The sequence below is a fragment of the Struthio camelus genome, chromosome Z (assembly GCF_040807025.1).
Source record: "Struthio camelus isolate bStrCam1 chromosome Z, bStrCam1.hap1, whole genome shotgun sequence".
Lineage (NCBI taxonomy): Eukaryota > Metazoa > Chordata > Aves > Struthioniformes > Struthionidae > Struthio > Struthio camelus.
The window spans coordinates 50,699,505-50,714,087 of record NC_090982.1 but is presented as its reverse complement, the minus strand read 5'-3'; the positions used below and the strand labels follow the sequence as shown (position 1 = coordinate 50,714,087).

General features: G+C 40.2%; 1 long non-coding RNA gene across 2 annotated transcripts; it reads right to left on the bottom strand.

Annotated features, from left to right (window-relative positions):
- Positions 1–4,850: 4,850 nt before the first annotated feature.
- Positions 4,851–14,500, bottom strand: LOC138064801 (uncharacterized). 2 transcript variants are annotated; one of them, XR_011138059.1, is made up of 3 exons: positions 14,377–14,500; positions 11,738–12,023; positions 4,851–6,709 (listed from the first exon to the last, which is right to left on the bottom strand). It is a non-coding gene; the product is annotated as an uncharacterized lncRNA (long non-coding RNA). The 2 variants fall into 2 exon arrangements; XR_011138060.1 differs by having other exon boundaries at positions 11,753–12,023; positions 14,377–14,493.
- Between the last annotated feature and the right edge of the window lie 83 nt (positions 14,501–14,583).

Below are 14,583 nucleotides of genomic sequence, written 5' to 3'. Positions count from 1 at the left end.
GGTAAACAACTTTCATCCTGCAATATCCCTAGTATCCTGACATCATCCCATTCAGGACCTAACACATGAACAAAACAGCTTGCCCAAATCCCTTACACTGGAAAGACGAGCATGGAGGAAGATTTCTTCTTTTAGGACATCTTGTTGTAATAGACTGAGATGAAGGGGAAGAAGGAAAGAAAGACACAAAATACCAGCATGGCCCCCCTACTGGGTTGTCCTCCCCCAGGGGAGCAGTGGAGAAGGTCAAGGCAGGCAGTGGTGGTCACAACGGTCAGAGGGGGACACGGGGCCCGGTCCCTGGACTGGATCTCCGGGCGGGCACTGTCCTGACGGTGGGGACGTGTGGGGCCCCTGGTGGTACAGTCTCTCCCTTGGCCACCTCAAGGGGTGGTGTAGCTGCAGGTGGTAGTCAAACCGGAGGTGTAGTACTGTGTGTGCAGCAGGTAGGCTTTGCACGTGCAGTGAGCGGAGAAAACAAAACAGTGTCAGCTCCAACCTTGAGAGTAAACTCATGACATGACTTCCCGCTGGCACTTCTTTCCCCGTTTCATCCCTATCCCAGAAGTACCCCTGCCTATTTCCAATGCCTTTTATCAAGACTTCACTTCTTTTTTGTATTACTATTCTTCATGCTCCGCGTCCTTTGCCTCCCCTCCTTTCTTCCCTTTAGAACAATCTATGCTTTGTTCACACCAGCGTGCGGTTACACCTGATCCCTGGAAGCAACGTGCCTCTCTGAGTCTCACCGTCAGCCTCCAAAAGGAAGAACGAGGCCAGATTGCTCAGCAGAGAGATATTTGCAATGCTCTTGAGGGCACGCTTCCTCATTTTGGCCGCAAGCTCCGGCTTGCTTGCCACCATGGGATATGCCCCTTCAAGAAGAGATCTATTTGACTGATGAAGCGAGCAATTAATTTGCTCTTCAGCTTCATTCTTGCACTATATGTGGTGCAGTTTCAATAACAAGGTTTAGTTTTTCAGTCACAGAGACTGAGAAGGGGATCAGAGATTTTTTATGATGTGCAGTCACTTCCATACGTTGTAAGCATGCCAGCAATATAGCAGAGATACAATTACTTGTTAAGAAAGGCTTGTTATACAAACCACTTTTCTAGATTATTCAAATTATGTCCCCACTATAAAAGCCTCTTAAACAAATACGAAATAAAAACAATTAAATTTGTATATAACTAAAACCTCCATGTAGTAAATGATGTAAAATAATTACTGAACTACTGCCTAATCTGTTAAACGAACCAAATTCCTAAATGAGTAAATCTGCTGGGTACTTATATATTCCAAGGCAAACAACTCTGTGATTATAATGTTAAGGCTGCAAACACGTTGCCCTTTAAATCAGCGTTAATAGAACATTTGTTAAGTTGGACTACAATTTTGCCAAGCATCGAGCATCATGTTGCCATTCCAGTGTCAATTCTAAACATGTCATCATGTCCTCTTCCACCTCTCACCATGTGTGCGTTTCCAACACAGCCCACCAATGGCAGTGTTGTTTCTGGTCTGCTGCAGTCTCCCTAGCTGGTAATTGTGTGCTATTGTAAAATCCAAACTGTAAAATACATCACTGGCATAAACACCCATGGAAAAAAATGCTGTTGATTTAAGGCAGTGTAGCTAACCACAGCTATGAGCACTCTGACAGGTACCTGTAGACTCTCAGATGAAGCAGGTGGCAACTCCTAGCTGAGAAGCAATAAAACAAACTGGGAATAACAACTCAAAATATTTCACCTAGCTAAAGATATCCAACTATGTCCTAATACTCTTAAAACAGGTCCCAAGTCTTTCTGATCAAGCCAGTGCTTTCTGCAGTCCCAGACTGCACCAGAAGCACGGTGCAGTGACCAGCAGCAGGCTCTGGGGCCGGACTGCGAAACGGCGGCTGGAAAGGGCTGCTACTGCTCCCGCTCTGGAAAGACAACTTTTTGAGTCTGAACCTAAATACCAGGAGCGGATGAGGAAGACCCATCTGCTAAGCCAAGCACATGGCTCCCTTGAGAAGCAGCAGCAGCAGCAGCAGCAGCAGCAGCAGCAGTGATGGAGAGTGAGAAATGCTGGAGGCACTTTATAAGTGGCAGTTGAGGAACATGCTTAATTTCAACCATCAAGTTGGAACTGAAACGAAGGTGCTCCAGCACAGCCCTGATTTGCTTCTCTGTCTGATAAGCCCCTAAGCAATCCACTTTCCTTCCAGTCATGCCTTGGGAAACTTTGCAGAGTTTATGAGCCAGGTAATATACCTACATCAATTTTAACCGTGGTAGAAAAACCAGGATTCATGTAAGCACCATAATATCAGTACCAATATCAGCACATGCAGTCTTTATGGGTGCGCTAAGCTGTTCTCCAAAATTACTGTTACATTTTAGCATGAAAAGTGATGGAGAGTCAGTTTCAGAGGAAAGTATCTTCTAAGGTTGCATCTTCTTTTTTTTAGCCTGTAGACACAAACCACAGCATTACTGAACACTGGGTATGACTCAGTTTATTGAGTTCAGAGGGATGTGATGTATTCAGAGAAAAGTGGTGGGATATGAAGTCATTTTATGCCTTCAAATGGAATGCCCCACTGTTTTGAATCAAATTCAGAATGAAGATCACAGGTCTGTGTTTTGTCCGTATGAATAAGAGAGTCTGAGACAAGGCTCCTTCCAGGAGGACTGTATTTCCAACGAAGATTTTTCAGTGAAGAAAAAAAACTTGCAATGGTTACAAAGTCAGGATGCTTTAATTTCAGATATAGGCCATGTATGGTAGCTGTCGCCCTAACACTTGGATCAAGACCAGGAACCCACTGTATCAGCCATCAGGGAGAGACATAGGATCCTTGCCTCTGGATCATCAGTAAAAATATTCAGACAACCTGCTGACTGCTTTTAGAAGCATGCTATGTGATTTTCAATTTTTGCCACTCGAGGTCAAAAACGTGCACAGAGCTGCCTTACTGCCTCGTTTGCTCTAGGCTATCGGTGAAAAAATGCAAAGTATATGTCTAGCAGCGTATATAACGCTGCAGGCTCTGATGCTGCAGTTCTTGGTTTCAGACTAAAACTGTAAGCACTTCTCTACACCAATTTAGAATAGACCAGGATAGTGCTAGCCCCTGAGACCTAAAAAATGACAGATTAAATAAATGTAGTGTTTTTATATTTCTTGTTTGCATACTGTCAACCAAAAATGTAAATGGAACAAGTTAAATATGTATTACTGAATCATAATAATTTACCAGAACAGGCATTTTTCCAAAATCACTTACTTGAAGGAAGATGCTAATGGTTATTTCAATATTCTGAAATATCCTAGATGTAGGTTACAGAAGATAAATATGTAGCATTTCTAAAATAAATCTGTAAGATCTCCAATAAATACACACTCTCAAGTGTAATTGCTGAGTAGAAAATCACCAGAAAACTATAAAATTTTCTGTACAGATATTCATCCAATAAGTCCCTGCACAGAAAGAGTTACTTCGCAGCTAACAGAGTTGTTTGCTTGCGTGAAACTGGCAGAGCCCCAAAAGCAGAAACATTCTCAGTTTTTAAGTCACAAGAGAACTATTCATCCTAGCTCATATTCCTAACTAGTTTGAATTTTGGTCTTGCATATCAAATATATGGCCTTAATCAAGGCACGTTCCTTTTCTTAAATGCTGCCGTGGAACTAACCATGCACAAAGCCTTTGGCCATGTTCATTTCAATGGTTCAGTCTTTTTCTGGATTCTTTTCCTTCCTAGCACATGCAGTATCTCAAATTTATGCACACGTGTGTGTGTGTGTGTGTGCGCGTGTAATTGCCAACCATACAAAAAGAATTGGAAATAATGGTCTTTGTTTGTGTAGTCGTCTTTATTGCATATGTTGCTTTCTTAGGTTAGTTAATAGGGCCAATCTTGAGGGCCTTTGGAGCAAGCTCCAGTCAAGGTAGAAGGGATTTTACAGGTGCAGGTTTGCTGTAGGTCATTTCCTGCAAGAAAATTTCCCATTTCTGTCCCTTTACACTTAGAACAGTTACTGCAATCTGGCAATTGTGTAAGTTTTTACACTTTTACACGCAGTCAAGCCTTTGATTTCTTTCACTTGCATATGAGAAATGTTATTAGTGTTGCAGCCTGTTAGTATGCCAAGGATAAAAATTGTTTCACTCAGTCTTTTTTTTATACATTAAAAAAACTCAAACCCTAAAGCACTTATTTTGCCGATTAAGCTTGCTGAAATTCTCCTACATTTGATTCAGTGGGGGACCTCAGTCTGTCTGAGTGTAACAGAAACAACAGAGAGAAAAGTGATATTCAAAAAGAAAACTACACTCTGAAAAATGAGAAGCAGTTAGAAAATATTTCCGAAAGATTCCTCTTTTTTTTTCTGCTGACAAAGCTTATGGCTGAAGCTTTTTTTTCCCTCTTGCAAAATCACGTTATTTTGAGATTTTATCACTTTTTCTAACTAGGAAAACTAGTACTAGGAACTTCATCAAATAATTGAGTTCAAAATTGCTCTCCTAGGTTCAAGGCCAGTTTTAAAGATTAAAATACATTTCAGCTGCTCAGATGAAGCTCAGGCAAGGAAAACATTGCATTCTAGAATTACATATAACTGCACTATGTTTAGGCCACTTTTTAAACTGGTATTAGCAAACATAACCACAAACCTACGTACAAATACAAGCAGCTGTATTAGGATGGGTTATCATCTACTAATGATAAATGTTAAGAATTATAATGGAAAGAGAGATGCTGGGAATATAAACATAAAGAACGAGGAAGACACAATGGCAGAATGAAAAATTACGTCTTTGTTTCCATATGAAAAGCTTTTAGCACACAACTTGTATTGTCTTTTTCCAGACGCTTGCTTGCATTCACAAAGTAATCAGAATTATGCAGTGTAGCCCTGTAAATAACTGTAATGAATCTGTCCAGGATAGACCTGTGCCCAAAAAAACTTTAAAAAATAATCCTAGGGGTTTTTTTGCTGTAGGTTTCTATAGCCCAGATTCAGGAGCCTGGAAGTGCTCCCTGATTTTTGATCTAGAAGAAGCTTAGCTTCGTGCACAATCTCCCACACGTTATGCTTGTTTTCAGGTTAAAAAAAAAAAAAAATCTACCACCAGAAGCCATTGCATCTTCCAGTAGGTCCCCAAGCTAGATATCAGGGAACACCAATCTTGGGATGCACCATGAAGCTTCCCAGCAAGTAATCCAGATGCAACTTTTCTGCATTATTTGGGGTATGCTTATTTATTCAAGGAATATTTAGTAGTTTAATTCTTTCCCTTCAGTGAATAAAAGCCAATATAACAAGCTTAAAATTATATTCAATTTATATTTATTTTTACTCCTGCTAATAATTTCATTATCTTGCCTACTCCATGTCAAATAAGCTGTACTGACTGATGTGTCTATAGGACGTATGCAATAGCAGGACTCTGCTCAATGCATCAGCAATGAATACCAAAAAAATACGTAAAGAATATGTTCTAAAAATGCATTTGGAGTGTGATGGATTTTATGTTGAGTGTCTTCAGCAGTATTAGTGGCATGCTTGAAGAAACCTGTCCAGCTCATTTCCAGAGAAAGTAAAAATTTTAATTTAAATTCAGTATAATCCAGTAATATAACCATATAGAGTCACACAGAACTGTATAATAGGATTCTGGAATTAAATTCTCCCAGCACAGGTTATGCCTGTGATGACATAGCAAAATCTGAACGAGGGTAGGCATACGCACGTTAGGCACATCGTTAACATCACAAGTTAGAGCCAGTCTTTAAATAGTGAATTGCCTTGTCCCATTGGCAAGTTCATTAGAAACAGCTCAGTTTAGCTGAGTGGATAACTCACTAATGGGAATCTGAGCTGGTCTTCACCACCCCTTCTGCTCCTTCCATGCTTTAGGAAGAAGGGGCTGTTTGCCTTCTACAATCGTTAGTCTATTAATCTTACTTAATGAAAAGAATTTTCAAATGCTTATAATGAAAGGATCTGGTTATGGGACACACACAAATACGGCACATTCCATTTCTCCTTAACAAGATAATGTGTACGGTGTTCGAAGGACCTTCTGAGACAGCAATGCCATTGAAATGAGACACATTCATAATCTCATAAAAGTAAGTATCAACAAAAACATTGGCAAAAATAAATAATAAAAGCTAGCACCAACAGCTTTAGTACAGTTTAGGAGACACAAACATGAAAGAGATTGGAAGGTTATTGGCAAAATCAGGGGTTTTCATTTACATTCACAACGTTGAAGCCAACTATACTTTTGCAAAATTCTTTCTGTTTCAGGAGTCTTTACTAGTGAAATGCTGTAGGTGGGAATAAGCCAGGAGTCCCAACACGTCAAGTGCAATGCTTGTGTGTTTTCAGTAAGACTAGGCTTTCTTGAAATCTTTGCAATGTGAGAACAGGACTACTAACTTCACCTTAAGGGGAATCCATTATAATAAAGTAGGAAAGTCAGAACAAGAAGTTCCTCAGATGTTTTTCTCTTGCAGAACTACAGTGGAAAAATAAGTGGTTATCCCTTAAGGACCGACTAGTATTTTTCAGATAAATTTTCAGGATATTTGCCAAAATGTTAAGGCACTTCTCAATCTTCATAGTGTCTCCTCCATTTCTGATTTGTTGGTTTCTTCTTGACAAACCAATTAGTAATTTTCTTCAATAGGAATGCTGTTTCCTAGAATGCAAATTTGCATTTTTACTCAGTGAAGACAGCAGACTCTGTACTGTGGGCAACACTTCTTTCATTTCTCATATATGAGCCATACTAATAGCCATACTAATTCATAGTTACGAATAGTATCTATCCCTGTACACCATATTTCCCACTGCCTTCGCTTCTATGGTTAAAATGAAGGGTCTAATGGCAGCTTGTTTAAATTATGTAACCCCACTCCTGCTGTTAATATTTTAATGGAAATGTAGCTACTTATTTTACAATCTACGGTTCACAAAGAGACTGACTGCGTTAGGGTTTACTCACTCTGCCACCCCAAACAACAGGTCCACTATTAGAAACTGTGGTTTAATAGAAGTAATATTTCCGTTCCTAAAACTATCATTGTGTCTGTGGTATGAAAGAAAGTTCAAGTGAGGGAAGGCTAGCTGAAAAGAAAACTTATAAATGCACTGTTCTGTGGTTTTAGGACAAGCTACAGCAGAGGATTTACATAGTTAAGTGCAGCATTTCACTTAGCAGAATTCAAAACCCAAGATTACGGTTAGTCTCCTGGGCTCCATATGCAATGTGGGGAAACAAATATGTGTCCTAAAAATCTTTAGTGAAACGCTGACCTAGAACATCTGCATGCCTGAGCACAGAATCCCCTAAATTTAACCTCTAACGCAGGTTAACACAGACCACTGCGAAAGGAGGAAAGACAGAGAGGCATCTTGAACCTTTCAATTCTCCAAGGCTTATATACCCGAGTCGATGCTGAAGGCAAATATATCTCAACACTTAGGATACAAGATGGGAATCCGCTCTTGAGGTTAGTATCTGTATCAAAAATTGTTTTTAAATTAATGGACCATGGTACAACTTGCCATTAAATATAGATGATAGGGTGCTGCTGCCATACTTAGTGGTAAGGCTGCTTCCCAAAAGACCTCTTACCTGGAGGTTCTTAGTACAGCTGTAAATCTCTTGGACACAGAGAACCTTCAGCCACACCACGCATTTTTTTTTTCCAAACCAAGACATGTTTTTGTCAGCATGCAAGCAAATACCATTTTACCACAAAGACTGAGAAATTTAGTGCAAGCAGTTATAGTAATGCATCTGCCCTGAATATACAAAATATTTATGTTTAAAAGCACTGCTGAAATGTTCCTACATTAACATTTTTCATTCACTTTAGAAATTTGCACCACATGCCAGAAGAAATTCAATATGGATTGAAGTCATGTGGTACTACGAATGCTGATCAAGTTTGGATAAATGTTCCAGGTCTTCACTGCCATATGAATATTCTCATACAATACACCAGATGCTTCACCTGCCAATAAGTAAATTTACATTTTAGAACTAGGGATATAATGTCTTAGTTTATAAACTACAAGGAAGGTAGGTTGGTAGCAGAATCTTACAAGAGAGGAAACGATCACCAAGTATTTCTTGGAAGCATTTCCAAGAGGACTAGAAAAATCAGAGGGGAAAGTACTGAAATTTGGGAGATATACTTCCTGCAAGGGCTAGGTATCTCGATTTCATGTCATTTTAAAAAAAGATTGGCTTGTTTGTGGTTGAAAAACTGTTCTGTGTCTTTGTCTAGGACAGGCATTAAAAGCATCAGCTGACGTTTAGCCAATATTTAGGTCTAGCACTTCTCCAGGGAAACAGGCAATTTGTATTCAGGGTAAAGTTAACATTGGAGTTAAAATGGAATAGAGAATTGAGTTACACCTCTTTTGTTTGTATTTTGGGGACTTTGATGCATTCATACATAATAGCAATGGCTACATTTACCACAAATGACAATGGATGAGAAACAGCTTAGTTGGCTCTAGCAATACTACATTCAATCATTTCAGAAGAACCATATATCAAGGTAAATTTTCAGTCTTATATCTTGTTATCTGCTTTGTTGCAGTATCAAACGAAAAGATTCAGCTTCTGGAAATCTGGGTTCACTGGACACAGACAAAAGCATGTCATGCATGGGGGAATCTCAGGTAGGCCCACATGCCTTGTCAGCTTTCTGCCTGAGAGCCAGAAAAGAATTAGTTTTGGTGGCATGCTATGGAGTTACATTCCCCCACATACTCTAAATTGATTTAATGGCTTGTTATCATTCTCTGCAGGTGATCGTTGTTCACCTAAGGGACAATGACCTCCACAAAGCAAAATCTAATCATTAAGCTAAAGGACATCTGCCAGATTTCAGGACTTTCTCCTAACTAGAGTAAGAAAACAGCAGAGGTGCTTCGAGGAAGAATCTTCTGGCTGGCAAAGAGCAGTCAGGGCAGAAAGAAGTGAACCAGCAAATGAGTAAATACTTCACAAGAAGGGGAATGAGTTCCCATTTTAAGGATGAAATGCATTTCTAAGGATCTGTTTAAAGAAGATGGAGCAAATCTGTCTGACAAATGGTGAGGTATCTATCTTTAAAGACCTCAGGCTTTAAAGCAGGTTTCATTTGTTCACACAGAGCGAAGGTGGATGTCTGAACGCGTTGAGCTCTCTTCAAGAAAGGGCAATTTGGCCATCATCCTCAAACATTTCATTACGGTGAAACTCTGCCTCCCTCTCTGAAAAAGGGGAGTTTGAGACCTTGGCTTTCTGACATGGTTCCTAGCAACTGCTGCCCTTTTACTTTCTAAGATTTGCTGATCTGAGACTAGTAAATTCTGGAATAAAGAGGAATAAGGAAAATAAGTTAACCAAGTCTTACTGACTGATAGTTTAATAGAGGTGCTTCAATGAGTTTGGCAGATTATCTAATTAGTTCTATACCCACAACTGGATATCTTTACTTTCAGTCTTGGAGAAAGGACTAGTTGTCCAAATACTGTAAAACATGGTAGAAATGGAGAAAATACCTTCTTTATAGCGCTGTTGTGAAGCTTAGCTAATATTTAAGTACTGCTTAATAAATCTAAAGTACTAAGTCAATATTAAATAGAACCATTTCATTTCTTTCACCTCTCTCTCTCTCACCAATGTCATAACTTTACTATTTTTCATCAGTTTTGAAAGAAAGATTGAATTTCCTGGGTGGAGCCAAGTAAGAGCTGCTGTCCATCTAGCATCCCACTGCTTGTTCTGGCACATACGCTCTTGGTTGTGATATATATTTGTGGCTTACTAATCTCCACCAGTATTCACAGTGAGGCTACATCCTCACCTGGAACATTAACTCTCATGATATTTTGCGTTGTCTGGTGGTAATAATTACCTTGCCACAGACCCACCATGAGTTAGCCCATGACAAATCCATCTATCTGGATTTTTAAAAGCTGTGGATACTCAGCTGATAAAAGCGCTTTAACCCTAGTTCAACAGCGGTGAATTTACCCCTGGAAAAATCATAGCTATATGTTGCCATGATTTCAATTGCTTATTTTTCAGTGCTTGTTTCTCACACTTTGCAACATAAATCTGCTTCTTTATACACAGCTGCCAGAGCATGATTTGTTCCGGTCTCAAGAATTGCCTCTCTGTTCATGTGTCCCTGGCCACAGCTACCTTTAAAAATTGATGTTAGCGTAGAATAAAGTGACTCTGAAAGTTAGTTAAACAATTACTGCCTGTTCAGTAGGCTTTGCTAGCAGATTTTGTCTTGTTCTATGCAAACAATCATTTATAACGTACAGTCAATTAGGGATGTATATGCAGAGTTAAGCTATGGCATTTTCTCCCTTAATCTTATCTCATCTCTTCTGTCCACAGCTATTCTTCTTTCAAGGTTCCATAACAAAAAGTATCAGACGTCCTCCCTTCCCTCCAGCGTGCCTGTGGTTAGTTCTCTGAAATCTAGGACTAACAATTCTGGAATTTTGTCATGAAATTGTGTAATGGAAATACTTGTCAAATACTTAAAACACAGCAGCAGTCCAACCCTCTGACAAATACAAGAGACTACTGCAAGACTTTCTTAAAACGCTTTTTAAATTTAAATGTTACTTCCCTTTCTATATGCAAGTATTATTGCAGTAGGAAAAATAAAACGCTTTACAATGATGTATCTCTAACTAGAGACCATACCTGCAGCATACTCATCATGTTTTTCAGGTAAGACAGACAGAATACAGTGGTGAGCTGGGATCTAGCATTAGTCATTGTTTAATGTAATTACGTTAAGTATAAACAATAAATGTTGAACCACTGCTTTCCTACAATAAATTCTTAGAAGCTCTAAAGATGGAGTCTAAGGTCTGGTTCATATCTATTTAATATTTTTGGCAAGTCTCCTTTCATTATTACATAGATGTCTGACTTTTTTTTCCTCAAAACAAAGAGAAAACTAGTAAGCATATGGAAAAAAACAACCTTTAAGTAAGACCTGCATATAGATCCCAGAGGCAAAGGGGCGAAAGTAAGGTTATTTAAAGACACAAGAAAAGCCTCAGGAGAAATCTGGATAATTTTCAAGGACAGTTATTTGAGTTGGCACATTCAGATTAATGACAACTAAGTGAATTACTTGTACCAGGGCGCCAGTAATCACTAAGGGCACATATATTCAGCCATGTCAGATTTCTTTTATGCTTTAAGATCAAAAGGCCAGGCTATATGTAAGATAGCAACACCCAAATATACCAATAGAAAGGACAATAAATATTTTCTGCTTTGGAACTATGTCTTATGAGAAACCACTGTCAGCGGTTCTCGTACGTAAAATGTGACATCGCTCTAGGTAATACAGTATTATCAAAAATTGTCCTTACAACATTGCTATAATTTATTGTCTTATTCTTTACATGTTGGTCTGGCAGGGCTAGAGACGAAAATCTTCTGTTCACAGGAGAGGCATTATATAAGCAGCAGTGCCCCAAAAGCTTACCTCATCTGCGATCGCAGAAACCACTTATTGCACGCAGGAGTTAAAAGCAAAGTTTAGCTGAGGGTGCTAAATGGTTTGTGGCATACTTTCCTGTTTATCAGGGACAAAATTAAACCTCCAACGTATAAGTATTTGGTTTGTAGCATTTTTGCATAATATTGAGGTATAAAAATTACATTAACTATAGCTGTGTTACATACCTATATAATACATACCCAGCTCACTGGGACTGTTTTTAAATTTGAATTTATCTTGGTGAGCATGTGAAAAAAATCTTGGAAATAATGATGAATAAGACTGCAGCCTGAAGGAGTTCATGGGCTGATTTCTATCCTCAAAAGAGCTCTTCAAAGACTTTCATCCTCTATGCTGCCAGCATGCTGTTCCATTTGCAAAGTAAAATCTCCATGCAGCTCTCCAGTGTCTGATGCAGTCTGTGCTTTTATATATGCTAGAGGAAAAAAGGAAGGTAGCATTCTGTTTTGCCTAAAACAGAGGGGAAAAAAAGAAATAAGCATCTGTAGCAATATAGAGTAAATGATGATTGAAGCAAAGAATTAAAAAGATGTATCTATCTATCTAAAATATTTCATCAAGATATATGCTACTGCCTTTTATGATTTAATACCTTTTTATGGCTGTTTGCCAATGACAATATTATTGTATTACGGAAGTATAAGGGAATGTCATGGCTCAAAAGCTCTTTGGACAAGTTCATATAATACCTCCTCATGTATCTATAAATGGCAGGTGGCAACTATGTGCGTGGTTGAGGCACTCGTACTGAAAATCTTCAAGATGTAAGTATATTTGTCACAACGCAAGAGCCTAGGACATGAAGTTAAGTCCATTCCTGCATACAAGGAAGTCCAAGTCCATTATCGTGAAACTGCAGCTGGAGACCAATCACATCTTTTAATTTAACTGGTTTATCTCAGAGGTCTTGATTCAGTTACTTGAGCACATATCTGATTTCCTCGTGCTTAAATTCCTTGCTGAATTGGGACCTAATGCAGAAGTCTGTTCATTTACGCTGTTTAATTTCACACAAAAGCCTTATAATAAGTGATCTTTTATGAAAAAGAACATTCAGAATACTTTGTTCTTATCAGAAAATCATTAAAGTAGATAACCAATCATACCAGACGCCAAATATTTTATAAGCTCCGTGAAGCCTGTCTTGTGGGAAACATAGTATTTTACAGGATCTAGTGCTTGGTGTATTTATTTTTCTGCACTTCATGCTAGGAGGCTACAGCATAAATCACAAAGTTAACAAAACTATTTTATTCTTCTGTGCAAGGTAGTATCAGATTTGACAAAAAGGCACTGTAAGTCTAACCTCAGATTTCAGAAGAGGAGGAGGCAAAACTTAAACATCACATTTTAATGTATTCATTTTTATTGCCTTTGTGAAGCAATATGAAATCACTTGGCACAGAGATCACCAGGTGGGTAATATAAGTGGAATTAAATTCAAAAAGCATTCAAACAACACTCAAAGTAATGAAAGCAATATGAGCAAATGGAAGTAAATACAGTAGAATTATTTAGAGAGCCATTAAACCAGAAAACTAAGGTAGATTGCCGTATGTTTACAGTAATGAAAAACAAAAGAGTTGGCAGCGTCTGCTCAAATTAATGACTTCATTACTGCTGAACTAAAGTATTCACAAAAAAGCTGAGATTTTAATTTCTTTTCTCTAATTATGAGGACAAAACTTTTAAAAATTTAAAACAAAATTTTAAAGAAAATCCCCTTGGTAGGCCCAAAACTTGCTGTATCAAGTTTCCAAACAACTTTTCAAAGACTTAGTAACATAATTCTTCTGTGCTTTTTTCTCTCCTTGCTCAAAGGCCTTGATTCCTTCTAGTCATATCTGTAAGTCAGATGTCCAGCATTTACAAAAAAGCAGGACTGGCTTTTGACAGCCACAGCATTCTCATCACATAAGGCCCTCCGAACCTGGGGAACGCTCATGCGTGTAGGACTACCCGAGCTCCTCCTGCAAACTCTTGCCTCACGCAGGTTGCCTTGGAAATAAAAATTGATCTAAACCAAGTACAGAATTTGCATGACGGGAGGCAGAACGGGAAACGTGGTTAAAGAGCACGTAGCCCCGATGCGCGTGAGGCTGCCGCCTCTTCGTATGCCGCCCCACGCCAGCTGGGGGGAGGCCTCTGCAGCCCTCCTGCCTTCGCAGCACGTCTGCGCCTCCGCTCAACTGTTCTCACAGGCGCAACCGAATCGCTTTGCTCAGGGCGGGCTGTCTCCCTAAAACCTCGCTAAAAACCCCGGGACGAGGCTTTGGCGACGGCGGCGCTGGGTGTCGCACACGGGAGGGGAGCGCAGCACCCACCTCCGCTAGCGCCCAGCGCCGCAAACGGCTCTGCCAGGACACGTCAGGTGCCTCTGCGAGGTGACCGGAGTGGGTAAGGCCTCGTTTCCGAGATGAGGATCGCCTGTTCAGAGAACCGACCGAGGCACGGAAACGTCTTTGGGACAGACTAGCTGCTAAGTGCTAGATGGGTCTTACACCTGGCCGAGGCGAGGCAAGTCTTCAGCATCCAAGGAAAGAGGACAAGGCGCTGAAAACCAAACCAAAACCCCACTGGCGTGCTCTAACTCAGGAAGCGCGCGTGGGCTTTTCAAGTCCATGCTGCCCGTACAGCTCTCATTTTACCCCAACAAGAAGAGTCCTTCTCCACGGTACCGCAGAAATACCGACATACCCATCACAGGCCTAACTCCCCAAAGCGGTTTCCCCAGCGCAGTCGCTAGACCCGCTGATAGAACAAGGCACCGCTTTAACCCGAAGGCGGCACAACGACGTCTTACCACATATTTTCACATTTTACAGCCCCGTGAGTCCACCCCCACAATCAACAGCCACCGCGGCAGCACCCCAGGCTCCCCCAGAGCGGCCGGACACCCTCCGTCGGGGCTCGCCGGGACCGAGACTGGGCAAACTTCCTCCCCTGCCTTCCCTCGAGCTCTCCCCCCCACCCCCAAACCCGCTCCATCTTGCGCCCCGCCCGGCCGGGG